Source organism: Paroedura picta, chromosome 2 (genome assembly GCF_049243985.1).
Source record: "Paroedura picta isolate Pp20150507F chromosome 2, Ppicta_v3.0, whole genome shotgun sequence".
NCBI classification, from domain to species: domain Eukaryota; kingdom Metazoa; phylum Chordata; class Lepidosauria; order Squamata; family Gekkonidae; genus Paroedura; species Paroedura picta.
Genome location: NC_135370.1, coordinates 12,240,658 through 12,259,712, shown reverse-complemented (window position 1 = coordinate 12,259,712; position 19,055 = coordinate 12,240,658).

Here is a 19,055-nt window from a genome sequence, read left to right as displayed (position 1 = left end):
AAATTCTTAGAGATATTGGGGTAGAGGCTGTATAGGGTGGGATCTGAGGAGAAGTGGGACATCAACATGGGAACTCATCTTTATAGTCCAGGGATCTTCTGTAATTCTGGGAGACCTCCTGACCCCATGTCACCAAAGGCAGGGTCCACCATCACTGGAATGGCAGGACGTGGATCTTCATTGAGTTGCTACCGATGCCCAACCTAGTCTAGGCAAGGACAATCCAGGCCACCATCCAAAGGCAGTCTGGGAACACCAGTAGCCATGTTTGGATCAACTGACTCAGCTCTACACACACACATCTTTGTCGAGACAAAGAGCTCTGCCTTTCCTGACATTCTCCCCTTTCCTGACATTGTATTGCTAAAGAGTGGCTGCCAGACTCCTTTCTCAATCTCATCCTAAATTAGAATCCATTGTTTACCACCAATATTTCCTGTCCCAACATTAAGCCAGCCTGCCAAGAGTTTAATCACTTGTATCAGTTAGACCAGAGCCTCTTGTGGCACAGAGTGGTAAGGCAGCAGACATGCAATCTGAAAGCTCTGCCCATGAGGTTGGGAGTTCGATCCCAGCAGCCGGCTCAAGGTTGACTCAGCCTTCCATCCTTCCGAGGTCGGTAAAATGAGTACCCAGCTTGCTGGGGGGTAAACGGTAATGACTGGGGAAGGCACTGGCAAACCACCCCATATTGAGTCTGCCATGAAAATGCTAGAGGGCGTCACTCCAAGGGTCAGACATGACCCAGTGCTTGCACCTTTACCTTTACCTTTTTATCAGTTAGATCAGGGGTAGTCAAACTGCGGCCCTCCAGATGTCCATGTTCCACAATTCCCATGAGCCCCTGCCAGCGAACGCAAGCTTCCCTGGAATCATAGAATCATAGAATCACAGAATCATAGAGTTGGAAGGGGCCATACAGGCCATCTAGTCCAACCCCCTGCTCAACGCAGGATCAGCCCTAAGCATCCTAAAGCATTCAAGAACAGTGTGTATCCAACCTTTGCTTGAAGACTGCCAGTGAGGGGGAGCTCACCACCTCCTTAGGCAGCCTATTCCACTGCTGAACTACTCTGACTTCGAAATTGTTTTCCTGATATCTAGCCTATATCTAGTCCTGTTTGAGTGCAGATTCATTTGCATCACTTTGCTTCTTTCCAGCACACCCCACATCCTGATCAGTAATTATAAATCTTACTGACCCTTATCCCCCAAACTTCATCATATCCTTCTCTGTGTTAGTGTAATTTCATATCTGATCGTCCAGTTCATTATCTATCTTGTAGGCTGGTCTTAATAAAAACTGAATTATTTTAGTTTAATATCCTTTGTCTGCCTCGGATTCCTAATCCTTGTTCTGGAAACTACCGCCAGTCCAGTACACAGTGGCCAGTGTCCTCAGAAGAACACCATGGAAGTCCCACGTCTGACCCGTGCTTAAAAAGCTATGGTGGTTACCAGTTGAATCCTGGATCAGGCTTAAGGTCCTGGTACTCACCTTTAAGGCTTTATACAGTATACCTGAGTGACCACCTCTCTGTATATACCCCACAATCAGCATTACTACCAAGTGGCTGGTGATCCCTGTCCCCAAGGAAGCTTGTCTGGTCTCTACCAGGGTCAGATCATTCTCTGCCCTGGCTCTCACCTGGTGGAATGAGCTCTCAGAAGAAGTCCGGGTCAATACCCTTTTTTCCACATTTCTCAGCCATCCCTTCATTTTTTTAAAATGTCAATTCTGTTCCTTTTAAAATAAAAGGTATACCTGTTGCAGCATTAGTTTGCATACCGAAGTGTTGAAAGACTGACATTTGCTGCTTTAGATTGCTTCATCAGAGAAATATTCATTGCGTTATCATAGTGAAAAACAATTCCCTTTTAGTACATCCACCTAAATTTTTGTATGGCTTATGTCACTGAAGAATAATGGTAAGCTCAAGATGGGTGGGAGTTAATTAATTTGATGTGTGTGTGTATATATATAAATGTATCGACCCACCCACCTCTCCCACCCCTTCCTTTCACTATTGTCATTGCAGCTGTTGTGGGCAGTTGGAATCCAGAATTATTATGTTTCCCTTTGTTTAAAAAAAAATCTTTGCCCTACTGCGCCCTATTACCATTTACTTTCTTCTAGAGCATTCAAGCCACTTACTCCGTATATTGAGTTTTTGCACACACACACCCTGCCCTTTTAATCTCCACGGAGCTATACTGGAGCAGCGTATTCATTAGGGAAGATATTATTCAGCTGCACTTGTGTAATAATCATAACACATGCCTGAAAAGTGTTCATTAAATCTTCAAACACAAAAAAGGTTTCGCTTATGGAAGCAAGGTGCTAACTTAAGAAACTCAATATTTTAGCTTTGCAGCCCACTAGCTAGTTATTAGTGCATTTATACCCCTGCTTCAAACACTGCTGAAATCTAGTTCACGCTCGACAAAAGGGAACCAAATGAGGTAGTGAAGCAAATTTCCCCTCTAAAGAAAGCCCAATCGTTAGAGAACCAAAGTCAAGCTAAGATAGATATTTGCACTGCCGCTATGACATTGCATACTATGTATATGGATCAGAAATTTTCTGTTTTATTTAGAGTAAAATACCATAAAAAGCCAATTGTCAATGGTATTCTAAAGTATGTTTTAAATATTGATTTCAACACCTTACATTTCCTGTGATGTCAGACTTTTTAATCTTTTATACTATCATTAAGAAAGAAAGAAAGAAAGAAAGAAAGAAAGAAAGAAAGAAAGAAAGAAAGAAAGAAAGAAAGAAAGAAAGTCCCTTCTTGGAGCAACAACTGAGATGATTCAGAAGTTGGAACAAGAAGAGTCATTGGGTAAGAACAGTAAATGACAGAGGGGCAAATCACATCTCACTTGTCTTTGAAAATTTATAAATAAACCTTTCTGTTATTACATCTTCCATGACAGGAATGGCAAGGGGGGGGGAATAATAACGCCGTTGTTTGCATCGTGGCCAAAGAAGGCTTGTAAATTGTTGTATCAGTCCAGGTTTTCAGAATGCAGGAATATAAAATATTCATTTATCCTAGAATCATAGAATTATAGAGTTGGAAGGGGCCATACAGGCCATCTAGTCCAGCCCCCTGCTCAACGCAGGATCAGCCCAAAGCATCCTAAAGCATCCAAGAAAAGTGTGTATCCAACCTTTGCTTGAAGACTGCCAGTGAGGGGGAGCTCACCACCTCCTTAGGCAGCCTATTCCACTGCTGAACTACTCTGTGAAAATTTTTTTCCTGATATCTAGCCTATATCGTTGTACTTGAAGTTTAAACCCATTACTGCGTGTCCTCTCCTCTGCAGCCAGCAGAAACAGCATCCTGCCCTCCTCCAAGTGACAACCTTTCAAATACTTAAAGAGGGCTATCATGTCCCCTCTCAACCTCCTTTTCTCCAGGCTGAACATTCCCAAGTCCCTCAACCTATCTTCATATGGCTTGGTCCCTTGGCCCCAGATCATCCTCATCGCTCTCCTCTGTACCCTTTCAATTTTATCTACGTCCTTCTTGAAGTGAGGCCTCCAGAACTGCACACAGTACTCCAGGTGTGGTCTGACCAGTGCCATATCAATTTATGCATTGATTAGCAAAGAGTTGGATAGTATGGATTTGAGAGCCAGTTTGGTGTAGTGGTTAGGAGTGCGGACTTCTAATCTGGCATGCCAGGTTCGATTCTGCATTCCCCCACATGCAACCAGCTGGGTGACCTTGGGTTCGCCACGGCACTGATAAAGCTGTTCTGACCGGGCAGTGATATCAGGGCTCTCTCAGCCTCACCCATCCCACAGGGTGTCTGTTGTGGGGAGAGGGAAGGGAAGGCTGCTTTGAGCCTCCTTCGGGTAGGGGAAAGCAGCATATAAGAACCAACTCTTCTTCTTCTTCTTCTTCTTCTTCCACTCACAGCAATGGTTTCCTCTGGCACAAGGAGCCATCTGTAACCACAAAGTCTAGCGATAGCCAAAGAAATGTCTGTCTTGGCAAAGGCCATCTTGCAATGCAGGGAAATTCTACCATTGGCAGAACAGATCCATAAGATTCATCCTGGCAGTTTTAGACCATGGTTATATTACAAAAACAAAACCCTCAAAAGTCATTAGCAGAATTAAAGGGACATTACAGCAACAGCAACGATAAATACAAATATCATAAAAATTTGACGTTGTTAATGGTTCACTTCTTTTTAAAAAAAGAACCCCCCCCCCCACTTTCAGGTTGAGCCGGGCTTCCTGTGTATCTCCTAATATTTACACTTGCAATCTTTTCACAAACTTCTCTTTCCTGGTTTACCTTTCTCTCCTCCCCCCCCCCCACATCAAGTAACGCTTGTTATTACCAAATGTAATTATGTTCTTCCCATCATCGCCTGTGTGTCTGTTGTTGTAGTGTCTGGTTATCTCAGAATTTTAAGTATAAAATTAACAACTGAGTTATTGTTAATTTTAATAGACAAGTTTTATTAATAAGCACACCCAATTGCGAGATGTCAGCGAAAGTTCAATCGTATTAATTTTCTCCTTGGCAGAACAAGGAATCAGAAACGTAATTAATCATCTGTTTCTCACACCTCCGTATCAAGATGGATCCCAAGAATAAACACCACCAACAACCGAAGGACATATGGGAAGCCATCGCTGGCAGAATCAACAGCAATTGTTACCATGTGCCCAGTGGACTAATTGTGGCATTCTTTGACCCTGGGATACTTGTGTGCAGTCTGAGAACCAATCTGAACATGTCACAACAATCAATTTTGTGGGGGGAGGGGTTGTGCCATACCAAGGTTTCAAATGGCATGTTTAGTATCCCACATGAAGAATTCTATTCATATTGAAAAGCATCCTTTTGGAAGAAAGGTTAATTTAGAAACCTGGCATGCTTTTCTTCCTGTGGGATGTGGGACTTTGATGACTACTTTCCTGAACCCCGAAGAGTAGGATTTCATTGAAATACAGCATTTATTGTTGACTGATTGATGCAATTTATGAGACTTCTCCTTGTCTGTTTAAACAATTGTTTGCTGACCAGGGCAGTTATGTAGCAAGGGAAGGGGCTTTTTCAACGTTTTTACTATTGAGAGACCCCTGAAACATTCTTTAGTCTTCAAGAAACCCCAGAAGTAAAGATTAGCAAATGTTTTCTCTTTTTCTGTATTTTTCATTTTCTATGAAATAAAAAATAAAAATTAAGAAATCCTAGAAATGGTGCAATCATGCGGAATATGATTTGGAAGCATAGCTGTGTACCTGGGGACCTCCCCATCATTGGCCATTTTGGAAGAGTGGGTAAGTCATATGGTCATATCACCTGATTAATGTTTAATAAATTAAAAAAATATATTAAAATTAATTAACTCCCACCCGTTCGGGAAACCCTTCCAGGGCTGTCAAGAAACCCTAGGGCAGGGGTAGTCAAACAGCGGCCCTCCAGATGTCTATGGACTACAATTCCCACGAGCCCCTGCCAGCGAATGCTGGCAGGGGCTTGTGGGAATTGTAGTCCATGGACATCTGGAGGGCTGCAGTTTGACTACCCCTGCCCTAGGGATTCAAGAAACCCTGGTTGAGTACGCCTGGGCTAGTAGAACAAGCGTGCACAAGTGTCCTGCATGGTTAGTAAGGAATATAGTGAAACAACCTGTGGAATTATGGAATCATGTGGAATCATGCCCAGGTATGGATTGAAATGATGGCCTCGTCACCAATATTTATGAGCTTCAGAATGCATTGGAAAGGTGAGCCCTGGCTCAGAATCCCATTGCAGAATAGATTAGACAGGTAGGACAATGTACCCAGATGTTTGCAGCAAATGTGATCTTTAGATGTAGCCACATATGGAAAATGCCATGTAAAGAAGCAATCCCCAACCTGTGGGCTGCAGACCACATGTGGTCCTTCGACTAATTGGAGGTGGGCCCCGAAGGACGCCTTCCCCCCCCCCCCAGGCCCTTTACTTCATCCCCCCTGGCCCTTTACAACACACTTCGGGTGTCATTGTCTCCCATCACTCCCAGATGGGACTATCTCGTTGCAGAGAAACAAGCTCAGGGTTCCCATTGATTTGTCATTGTTCATAAGTTAAAATTTCCATGAAAATAAAATGTTCCTTATGTTCATTGTTGTGGCGTGTCTGTATCTTATTTTGAAGGGATGCTTAAAGGGATGCCATAGCGATCAGAGAGCGTTAGGGCAGTGGTTGAGAGTAGAGGAGTAAACTATCCCCCCCCCCACCGGGCCTCAGTAAAAGGCGTTGAGTGGTTCCCGGTGATAAAAAGGTTGGGGACCACTGATGTAGAGCACCAATTATGGCACTGATAGGAAGAAAAAGACAGCCTATGAGGTAGGTGGCACAGAGAGAGCTCCAAGAACTGTGACAGTCCCAAGGGCCCCTGGCTGGCTCCATGTGGAGGAGTGGGAAATCAAACCCGGCCCTCCAGATAAGAGGCCGCCACTCTTAACTCTGATACCAAGCAGGTTTGCAGCAGATTCCTTCTTCTCCTCTCCCCACAAACACCTTACACACTTCATGCCTCAGCATCCCTCTATTTCCTACTCTCCATTCCTTGTGTTCTCCATTTCTTTATCATCCTTGTAGTCCCCTCTCCCTCCAGTCACATTTTAAACCCTATTCTAGTAATGTCCCTTTAACCCTGCAGCAGAGGGCAAAGAAGAACCTCTCTGTGGCATCCAAAGTCTCAGAAGATCCCCCTTGTGGGGGCTTTGGGCACCCCTTTGATAGCTTTGGCAACCTTAATGGACAGCAAGATGCCTGTTGCACAGTCTGCCATTGGGTATTAGTGGAGAGGTCAGTTAACTTAGCCAAGCATCAGATGACCCACCTTATGACCAGTGTTAGGATGACAAAACTTACTTCTTCCCTTAGGAAATACAGCAGATGCAAGGGGGGCATTTTACCAACTGAAGAGTTTGCTAAGGGAACCAAAGAGGTTTTAAGACCCTGCTGACCCCAGTACATTCACCACTTTATTTTTATGTGGGGGAGGTTATCCTGTGTAGATGTCATAGGAGGAAATTTCTGCATACCGGAGGGCGCTTCCATAGTTATGAAGAGTCACCTGGAAAATGACCACACAGTGGACAGCTGAATTGCAAAACACGGTGTGCTGCAAATAACAAAAGATTGTTAGGATAGAATTGCTTAAACTTGGTTCAAGTGGACTCTGAGGTTTATTTTTAGTTCTTCCTCTTGTAAAATGCCACTTCATCGTGGCAGAAATCTTCTATGCCATTCAGTCCAGGTAAATGAGGCAATAGGCCCACTGCTGAATGAAGATGGAGAAATTCAGAGAGAGCAAGCAGAAAGGCTGAGTACCTATTTTGTCTGTGTTCTGTCCTTGAAGAATATGGACACATCTAGAGATGGTAGAAGGCAAGATATTGTGTCTGGATGGTGGGTTGACATAAACAGAGAGGTTGTTGAGAGGCACCAGGCTGTACTGGATGAGTTCAGATACCCTGGTCTGGATTGTGTGCACCTGAGAGTGCTCAAAGAACCTTCTGGAGAGTTGTTGAAGCTTTATCCATCATCTTCAGGACCTCTTGGAGGGCTGGAGATACTCCAGAAGATTGGAGGAGAGCAAATATTACCCCAATCTTCAAAAAGGAAAGGAGAGGTAACTGGGAAACTACAGGCTAACGAGTACCAGGGAAGATAATGGAGCAGATATTAAAGGGGCAATCCGCAAACATCTGAAGGACAACTTGGTGATCCCAGGAAGTCAACATGGATTTGTCTCCAACAGGTTCCGCCAAACCAACCCGGGCCTAGTCTGCACACAATAGATAATGCACTTTCAATGCACAGAAGTAGATTTTCCTGTTCCGCACAGGAAAATCCAGCTGCCAAAGCACACTGAGAGTGCATTATCCTATGTGTGCAGAATGGGCCCAGGTTCCCTTCTTGGACTGAATGATGGGCTAACTAGATTGTGGAAATCCAGTTGATGTTGTTTACCTGAATTTCAGTAAGGCTTTTGATCCCCATGATGTTCTGATGAGTAAACTGGAGGACTGTAGTCTGGATTTTTAGATGGTTAGGTGGATAGGAAACTGGCTACAAAACAGCACCCAAAGTGCAGTTGTCAGTGGTGTTTCATTTGATTGGAGGGAGACGAGCAGTGGGGTGCCACATGTCTTGGTACTAGGTCTGGTCCTTTTCAACATTTTTACCAATAATCTGGATAAGGGGGTTGAGGAATGACTCATTAAATTTGCAAATGACACCAAATTGGGAAGAGTTAGCAAACCCCCTAGAATACAAGGATTGAGTTCAATGAGATCAGGACATGCTGGGAAAGTGGGCAAATGAGAACAAGCTGCAATTTAATAAGAAGTATAGAGTCCTACATCTGAGAAGATACACTGTTTTGTAGAAGTATGTATAAATGAGATCTTGGGGTACTTGTGAACTGTAGCTAAGTATGAGCAAATAGTGTGGTGTGGTAAATAGTGTGGTGTGGTAAAGGTGCCTGCAATCAGGGGCTGTATCAACAGAGGCATCAAAATCTCAAGATGTCATAGTCCCACAATATACCACACCTGGAGTACTGTGAGCAGTTCTGGAGGCCTCGCGTCCAAAATTATGTGGACAAAATTGAGAGGATGCAGAGGCGAGCAATGAAGATGATCTGGGGTCTGGGGACCAAGCCCTGTGAGGAAAGGATGAGGGACCTGGGAATGTTTAGCCTGGAGAAAAGGAGGTTGAGAGGGGACAGGATGACTCTCTTTTAAGTATTTGAAAAGTTGTCACTTGGAGGAGGGCAGGGAGGGTTCCTGTTGGCAGCAGAGGAGAGGATATCAGGTGCCTTTAATTACAGGCTGAATGTATGGAAATGGGCAGTGGACATTTTCTGTGCCATGGAGGAACATAAAATCACAAGGTTAACAACCTCTCATTCAGTTTCTCCTTAAAGGGACATTTTTTTCACCCTAGACACTTGGCAATCCTTGGTAGAAGGATGGAGAACACTCTCTCATATAAAGAGAACGGCTGACCAGGGCCCAGACCAATTTGGCTAGACATCCTGGATGATGCCACAAAGTATTGTTAAGGACAGCTGGGTCACTCTGTTATGCCAAGACTGTAATATTGTCTGGAATGTGGTTACAAGCTCTGGGGCAAACAGAATCATTTGTGGGAAGAAACACCACCCACAACCTTTTCAGAGCTATGCAGAAAACAGGTTTGAATGCCAAAGCGATCTCAAAGTCCAATTTGATATTCTCTTCCTTTCACATCAAGGTTCCTATGGGAACTCCCGCTTCCACTGAGGCTAGAAAAATGATTCATCTCAAAAACATAGACCTGGACTGCAATTTTACTCAAGCCTTTTCAAAAGCGTGTGCTTTAAAAATGTTTTCCTCTCACGCCTGAAAGTGCTTAATTGGTTACAGGTGGTGTCGCCCGGCAACCATTTCTGCCTCCTTTTATATATAGTTGGCTTCAATCACACATAGACGCACCATTACAGAACATGAAGGGTAAAATACTATTTTATTTCTGACTTGCACAGAAGGAAAAAGAATGCGCAAGACACACTGAAAGAAAAAGGCCGTCAAAATGAGGGATATTTTTCTCCTCATAGGCAATAAAGGAGACTGGACAGGGGGATCCCTCTTTGAGTGCCACTAGAATTGGAACGCCTGGTCCAATCTTTTTCCCTTTTGGGGGCTCTTTTGAGAACCACACACTGTGGGTCTGGAGGCAAGCTGTGTGCATGTGAGAAAATAAGGTTCAACAATGGGATTAAAAGGCATGCTGTTAAATAAGAACTCCAGTCAGGGATGTTGAAATGCTACACCTGACCTCATATCCTGACATTTTGTGGCTGGCTCCACTATTTAGGGTTGTGCATTTTGGCCTCTTGTGGCGCAGAGTGGTAAGGCAGCCGTCTGAAAGCTTTGCCCATGAGGCTGGGAGTTCAATCCCTGCAGCTGGCTCAAGGTTGACTCAGCCTTCCATCCTTCCGGGGTTGGTAAAATGAGTACCCAGCTTGCTGGGGGGTAAACGGTAATGACTGGGGAAGGCACTGGCAAACCACCCCGTATTGAGTCTGCCATGAAAACGCTGGAGGGCGTCACCCCAAGGGTCAGACATGACTCGGTGCTTGCACAGGGGATACCTTTACCTTTACCTTTATTTTGGCGTGGTTCGGCTGCCTCACCAAAGCCTGAAGCAGTGCATAGAAGGCCAGAGCCACAGTGTGGAGAAAAGGGATGGCAGCGGTGCGCCAGCCGGCAGCTGCCCTTCTCTCCATGCCATGGTGCTGGATTCCTCGGGCTTCAGTTGTTGCCAAGGCAGCCAAACTGTGCTGAAGCTCCTAACCCTCCTTCTGATCCTGGAACAGCCATGTGGTGATCTGGGTCCCTACTCACCATGACTGAGGGTTGCCAGCGCCGGGTTGGGAAATACCTGGAGACTTTGGGGATGGAGCCGAGAGTGGGCGGGATTTGGGAGGGACCTCAGTGGAGTGTCATATGATAGAGTCCTCCCTCTAAAACCGCCATTTTCTCCAGGGGAACTGATCTCTATCACCTGGAGATGAACTATCATTCAAGGGGATCCCAAGGTCCCACCTGGGGGCTGGCATCCATACCATGGTAACTTGCTGAATGACCTTGGGCCAGTCTCAAACTATCACCTAGGGTTCTGTGCTTTGGTGCGGTTCAGCCGCCTCGGCGATCACCGAAGCCACAGCATGGAGAGGAAGGGCAACTGCACACAGGCGCAGAGCTCTGCGTCTGCATGTGACCACTGGCTGGTGCGTCACTGCCCCTCTTCTCCGCAGCACTGGCCTCCTGTGCGCTGCTTTGGGCTTTGGTGATTGCTGAGGCGGCCAAACTATGCTGAAGCACAAAGCCAATGATCAACTCATTCAACTCATTCATTCAACTCAATGATCAACTCATTCCTTCATTCCCCATCTTTCTCCCCAGTAGGACCCAAGTCAGTTTACATAATTCCCCTCTCCTCTGTTTATCCTCACAACAACCCTATGAGGTAGGTGAGGCACAGAGAGTGTGTTTGGCCCAAGGTCACTCAGTCAGCTTCCAAGGCACGATCAGGGATTTGAGCCTGGGCCTCCCAGTAGGTGCTCCAGGACTCTTAACCACAACACCACACTGACTTTCAACAGAGGGGATGTGAGGATAAAGCAGAAGAGATGACAATGACACAGGCCATTTTGTGGCCCTATCGGGGAGAAAGTAAGTACATGCTTTAGGATGCTTTGGGCTGATCCTACGTTGAGCAGGGGGTTGGACTAGATGGCCTGGATGGCCCCTTCCAACTCTATGATTCTGTGATTCTATAAGTGCATTATTGGCCTGGGCCCACACAATGTAACACATTCTTATGGTATCACTGTACAATCTTAAACCGCTTGGGGAGCTGTATACATATTTGGTTAAGGACTAAGTAGGCCCTCACCCGGACTGCCCACGCCCACTCCCGCCCACCCAGCCGGCCAGGGGCTCTCTGCCACCATTGTTGGCAGTTTGCCCCAGATGCTCTCCAGGACAAATGTGCCCTGGGGTGGGGTGAAGGGAAAGGAGGGTGTTCCCTTCCCCATGAGACCATGGGAAGCTGCGGGGAGGGAGGGGGCCGGGGACGGCGGAGAGTGCCCGCTGCCTCACAGATGCGGCGGATGTGCCCTGTGGGCCCCGGGGAAGCCGTGGCCTTGCTGGAGGGGGGAGGGGGCCGGGGATGGCTTCCCCGCGGCCCGAGCACACCCGCAACCTCCCTGGGCCACTGTATGTGCTCAGCGCTATGGGGGGGGGGCCTTTCAAAACCTGTTCTGATGAATGGGCTTTGAATCTAGTATTTCTATAAATTGTAATAAACAAAATATTAAGAAGAGTTGGTTTCTATATCCCACTTTTCACAACCCAAAGGAGTTTCAAAGTGGCTTGCAAAGTCCCTTCCTCTCCCCACAACAGGCACCCTGTGAGGTAGATGGAATGAGAGAGCTTTGAGAGAACTGTGACTAGCTCAAGTTCATCCAGCTGGCTGCATGTGTAGAAGGAGAGGGGAATTGAACTCAGCTCTCCAGGTTAGAGGCCGCCACACTTAAGCACCACACCAAGCTGGAATGTTAAAAGAAACACAATTTGGCGCTCATTTGGCATGCGTGTTTTAAGTGCCCCAAAATTACAACTAGGGTGACCCCTCATGGGGCTTTTATAGAAGCCTTGGTGTGTCTTTGTTGTCTCCCAGCCAAGAACCAGCCAGAGCCAGCATGGTATAGTGGTCAGGAATGGCAGACTCTCATCTGGTGAATCAGATCTGATTCCCTGCTCCTCCACAGGCAGCCAGCTGGGTGACCTTGGGCTAGTCACTGCCCTGATAGGGCTGTTCTGACAAGAGCAGTCCTGTCAGAGCTCTCTCAGCCCCACCTTCCTCGCCGGGTGTCTGTTGTGCGGAGAGGAAGGGAAGGCGACTGTAAGCCGCTTGGAGACTCCTTCGGGCAGTGAAAAGCAGGGCATAAAAACAACTTCTCCTCTTCTTCTGAGATCTGGTAAAGATGGGGTCAGCCTGGGCCAGGCTGTTAGGCTTGTGTGGTTTTTTCTCCCCCCCCCCCCACCCTCCCAAATTTGTTTTCCAAAGAACTCTTTTATTTGGTTCACAAAAGGCAAACAAATGGCAGGAGTGCATTGAAACAGATCTCTCTCTCTCTCTCTCCCCCTCTGCATTAGATATGCAAGTGTTTACATTCCTGGGTATTATTTTGTATTTGGAATTAAAGCTGCCATTCCAGGACGGAGAGGGAGGGTGCTGAAGATCATTAATGATACCAAATGAACCTTCCTGTCTAGGTTGACAATACAAGGCAAGCTGGGTTATTTTCCCCTTTGCCATTGATCAGATTATTTGGAGAGGGGGATTAAGAGGCTTTCATCCTTGCTATGAGCCTATTTATGGAATAGGCAATGAATCGGAACTCGTGTAGAAAGAATGGCTCCCTCCCCCCTACGCCCCCCCCCCCACAGTGAAAAAGAACATTCTCATGTTCCGATATGGTCCCTTTCAAACATAAAAAAAGCCCATCAAACAGTTTTAAATGGGTTATTTATAAGACCCTATTAAATTTCCGCTGGTCTAAGGAAGCTATTGTTGTCTGCTATTCCAGCTTTCAGGGGTAGTCAAACTGCGGCCCTCCAGATGTCCATGGACTACAATTCCCAGGAGCCCCTGCCCGCTGGCAGGGGCTCCTGGGAATTGTAGTCCATGGACATCTGGAGGGCCGCAGTTTGACTACCCCTGTATCCAAATCCTAGCCTCTGCCAACACAACTGGTTTTTTGTGGGAGTGGGGGGATGGGAGGTTACATTATGAATCATAGAATCCTAGAATCATAGAGTTGGAAGGGGCCATACAGGCCATCTAGTCCAACCCCCTGCTCAACGCAGGGTCAGCCCTAAGCATCCTAAAGCATCCTAAGCATCCTAAGCATCCTAAAGCATCCTATGGTGTAACACCAGTCTCTCTCTCTCTCTCTCTCTCAGTCTCTCTCTCTCTCACACACACACACACATACACACACCCTAGAAAGGAGTCAGAAGGACAGAGTGGCTTTCTGCTCAACTGTCTGGTCTGCCATGACCTTGTTGAATTCACACACAGTGGAAATGGAACAGGAGGGAAGAGATGAATCTGCTGCACTCCCCCATTGGCTCCTCCCACTCCCCCCCCTCAGAATTTATTCTCAGAGCCCCCCCCAGCAGAAAATGGCTGGGGGAAGGCTGGTTCAAGCAAAGGGATTCAGATAGTCTGCCTGGAGATCTCCCAAAGTTACAAGCGATCTCCAAATCACATCGATCATTCTCCCTGAGGAAAATGGCTGCTTTGCATGGGGGGCTTTATGACAGCTGAGATGAATGGCTTCTTGTTCTGCGCAGGCAAGGTACTGCACACACAAAAATGAAACTTATTTTATTCATGATGCCAGGCACACTGTAAATGTGTGACTTCTGGGGGTGTGACAGGGAGACATGTCCAACTGGCATCTCTTCTGGAGTTACTTGAAGCCCGGAGAATATTTCAGGGGTTGCCCCACAGTCAAGAGGTTGAGAAAGGGTGGAAGACACAAACCACTCTGTGCCATGGCCACAGACATCTTGTTTTCTGTCTTACTGCCTCCCCCCGCCCTGCCCAATTTGGGGTGCAGAACCACGAGGTTTATGTGTCATTTGTATTCCTATGTGGGTGCAAGTTTCAATAATTGCTCTGGATGTTAAATGGTCATTTAAGCCTATGTTGTACAATCCGGCAAATACTATTTTGTAAAGGTTAATGAAGCCTTTAGGCAGTTATGATCTTTACAATACTCCCTGACCTTTGCAAAATGGCTTGCGCCTTTCAAAATCGCTCCTGACAGTAAGTGTTTCTTGGAAGAGAGGGAAGGGAAAGTGCTGTCTTCTGTAAATGCTGGATGCAGAACCACAATCCAACTGTAATGTGTATCCAGTTACTTTTGCTGTACATCACATCTAACTTTTTTTCCCAGAGGGAAAAAAGGATGCTCCTGTATACCTATCATCTAAAGCAGGGGTAGTCAAACTGCAGCCAGCGAATGCTGGCAGGGGCTCATGGGAATTGTAGTCCATGGACATCTGGAGGGCCGCAGTTTGACTACCCCTGATCTAGAGTGGAGTGGATTTAATGGGAAAGGGAGGAGTTAGACCCCTAAAATTATACCACTGATATTTTTATTTATTCAAGGATAGCATTGAAACTCTACAACTGCTGCTCTGCCAAAAGCCCAGTAAGATGTCTGAAAAAGGAAGTTCTGTTTCAAAGAATTGAAAAATTGCAGATGAGCACGGTGTCTTTAATGACAAATGGACCACTGAGTACTTCTTTGTTTTAAACAAGGATAAAGCAGTTTGCCTCGTATGTTTTTAAACTGTCTCAGTATTAAAGGAGAACAATATTAAAAAGCACTTTGAATCCTGTCACAAGAGCTACTCAATATATCGAGAGGTGTGAGTGAACAAGATAAAACTCTCTTAAAAAAAACAAGGTTTTTGCGGCAAAATCGTTTTAGAAAGCATGTTGGAGAGAACCTGTCTACTGTGAGGGCCAGCTATCATGTTGCCAAATGTATTGCTGAGAGTGGTAGACCATTCTCGGATGGTGAATTTGTTAAAAATGTATGGTTAAAGTAATGGAGAAGATGTACCCTGAGAAGGTATCTTGCATTGTGTCAGTTTATCTGCATCTACAATCACCAGGCGTACTGAAGGAGAAGATCTGCAGATGTCACTGGCTGTCAAGACAAAAAAAAAAAAATGCTTTTTTCCCCTTTGGCTTTGTTGTTGTTATGTGCGAAGTCGTGTCCAACCCATCGCGACCCCATGGACAATGATCCTCCAGGCCTTCCTGTCCTCTACCATTCCCCTGAGTCCATTTACTTTGGCCACCTTCTCATGAGGTGGCCAAAGTATTTGAGTTTCATCTTCAGGATCTGGCCTTCTAAAGAGCAGTCAGGGTTGATCTCCTCTAGGACTGACCGGTTTGTTCGCCTTGCAGTCCAAGGGACTCGCAAGAGTCTTCTCCAGCACCAGAGTTCAAAAGCCTCAATTCTTTGACGCTTGGCCTTCCTTATGGTCCAACTTTCGCAGCCATACATTGCAACTGGGAAGACCATAGCCTTGACTAAACGCACTTTTGTTGGCAGGGTGATGTCTCTGCTTTTTTTTTGGCTTTAGATGAGACCAATGACATTATAGACACAGCTCAACTACTATTTTTTTTATCAGGAGGATAAATTCCATCATCATCATCATCATCATCATCATCATGGTTTTTATTCCCCACCACTCCCAGAGCTCTTGGTGGATAATAATAGTCCATTAAAACCCTCAATAAAGCCCATTAAAATTAAAACAGGATATAAAATTACAACATGGGAAAGAAAAATGGCAGTGTCAAATAACTATCCATCCCTCCATAAACATCCCGCAAGGGGGGTGGGGGTGGGGGTAGCAAGAGGGAGCCATAATTCTATGCTAATGGGAGACCCTAGCATACTGCTGCCATTAATACCGGGGGGGGGGCACGACCACCAGATCTTCCTCATAAACCATGGCCTCAATCATAAACCTGGCAGAAGAGCTCTATCTTGCAGGCTCTGTGGATTGTAGAAAACTCACACGGGGCCTGCAGCTCTCCTGGGAGCTCCTTCCACCAGGTGGGGGCCGGGACCCAAAAGGCCCTGGCCCCGGTTGAGGCCCTGTTCTCTAGGGCTGAGAACAACCAACAAATCAGTGCCCACAAAGCATAAGGCCCTGTAGGGGGCATAGGGTGTGGGACCCAGACTGTGAAGAGCTTTAAAGGTCAAACCCAAAATCTTGAATTGAATCTGGGCTGCAACTGGCAACTAATGCAGCTACCTCAGCACAGACTGGATATGGCCACTCTGAGGTGTTCCCGTGAGGACCCTAGCAGCTGCATTTTGCACCAGCTGCAGTTTCTGGATCAAGGACAAGGGCAGGCCCGCTTAGAGCCAGTTACAGAAATCTACTCTGGAGGCGACCGTTGCATGGATCACCATGGCCAGATGAACAGAGGACAGGTAGGACACTATCAGCTGAGCCTGTTGAAGATGAAAAAATACCTGGCAGGCAAACCTTGACTTGGACACCAACAGAAAACAGCCACTAAAATCACACTGACTAGGTAAGCATGTGTAGCTAAATAAACTCCACAGTAAAATATTGTTCCCAAATAGATTGCATTAAAGTTAACATTTCTTCATTTGCCTTTTAATGTTTATTTTTGATCTAAATCAGTAGGTTAATAATTCTGTTATGTTTTGGTTTAAGGTGTGGCCCTCTTTAGGCACTGGGCACACTAATGCGGCGGCCCCCATGTGCCAAAAGGTTGCGGAGGCCTGGTTAGGGATTTGAGGGTCGTCATCATAAATATTGGAGGTGATGAAGGTTAGAGACTTCAGGGTCCCATTGGTTTCAGTTCTGTAACTATGCATTAGTCACAAGTCAATATATGAAAGGATGTTATTGGAATCATCAGCACTCTGACTACAATCACTAGTTGGTTAAGGCAGGGGTAGTCAACCTGTGGTCCTCCAGATGTTCATGGACTACAGTTCCCATGAGCCCCTGCCAGCAAATGCTGTAGTCCATGGACATCTAGAGGACCACAGGTTGACAACCCCTGAGTTAAGGGCAGAGCAGGCCCCTTTCCTCTACATCTCAAAGAATGAGAATTCCTTAATTCATGGGTTCCCTGTTTTCTTAGAATTTTTAAATTGAGGAGTGGGAACAACCACAACATGGGGACTAGGATCAATCACAAAATGTTTGACATGCGACCTCATCATCTGTGTGTGTGTGTGTGTGTGTGTGTGTGTGAGGCTGCAAATCATGCACCACGTTATAAAGGAAGCACTGTTGTTGAATGGGTGTTCCTTTTAAGTCCCAAGGAGATGCCTCCTGGGTTCTTCTGACACACCATTTCTTCCAGGGAGGGGGAAGAAAACTAGGATTGCTTTGGGGGAACTGGTGCTTTGGGAAGAATCAGCTGGGCACCAGGAAACTCACTGGTGGATGCCAAACTGGAGATCAATGTGCTGTACCTGCCTAGCTGCCACCAGGCATATGCCATAGGGCAGTCTGTTGTGAAGGATTTTTTATTAATCCTCACTTTGGCAGCAGATTATGAAGAGAACGTTAGTCCTGAGGGATCTGCTGATCCCTTTCCTTTGAGACTGACCTCAAGAACTCACTGTTATAGTAAAATATCACTCACGTTCCAATCTTTATTATTATCATTATCATTATCATTATCATTATCATTATCATTATCATTATCATTATCATTATCATTATCATTATTTAATTTTTAGGCCGCCCTTCTCCAAATAGGTCTCAGGGCGGTTTACAACATAAATAGTTAAAACACAATAAAATCCCCATAAAAACCCCAATTAACATCAACAAAAGTTACATATAACATATAGCGGCGGTGGTCACAATTCTGATCTTAGTTACCTGAGTTCCCCCCAAGTTCAGCCTGGTGGAGAGAATAATATTCAGAAGAGGGTGGCACCAATACAATGGATCTAACAATGATCTCGATGTTAGAGATCTCAATATTGGAGGGGATCCTCTGATGGATTAGTGGGAGAGCTGCCCTGGCCTCAACCATATGCTTTCCTTTTTAAGTGTTTAAAGTCAATGGTGAGAACGAATAAATGTGTATCTATTACTTGCATGTGGTTCAGACAGGATATCCACAAACCACATCCCTGTGACAGAGATACATTGGCAAGGTCTCACCAAACATTTTTTAGGTCTCAGCAAGCAGAATTCATAAAGGCGGCAGTCAGCATAAGCCGGGCTATCTGGGATTACTGTGTTTCAAGAAAGCCTGCGGAACCTCAACATGGATTAGACATGACATCTTCCTTCTACTGACTTAATGTATTCATTGCTCATGCCTTCCAAGAGAAGAAGCATTGCCTTGCCACAACTGTGCTATTTGTGTCAGAATCTGACTGCTACTAATATGCCTGGTGAACTATAGCAAGCATTTAAGATGGCATTACCACTGACAGGCTGCACAGCTGAATGGGTTCGTCGCTGCCTTAGATAAGATGGTCATTCACACATGGATACATCTCCCCTGGTTTCACCACATCAGACTGCAGAGGCTCACAGCTCACGGTTTTAGCTGGTTCCATGAAAAAGCAATGGGTTGGAGGCAATGGGGCATGGCAGGAATGGTCTATAACATGGGGTAGTCAACTTGTGGTCCTCCATATGTCCATGGACTACAATTCCCATGAGCCCCTGCCAGCATTAGCTGGCAGGGGCTCATGGGAATTGTAATCCATGGACATCTGGAGGACCACAGGTTGACTACCCCTGGTCTATGATGTCACAGGAATGGTCCATTGGCAGTCCTCTGTACTATCTTTGGTGTCCATTAATATCCTCCAATGAGATCTGATAGAGAAAAGGGGGATTTCCCTTCTGTTCAAAGAACTTT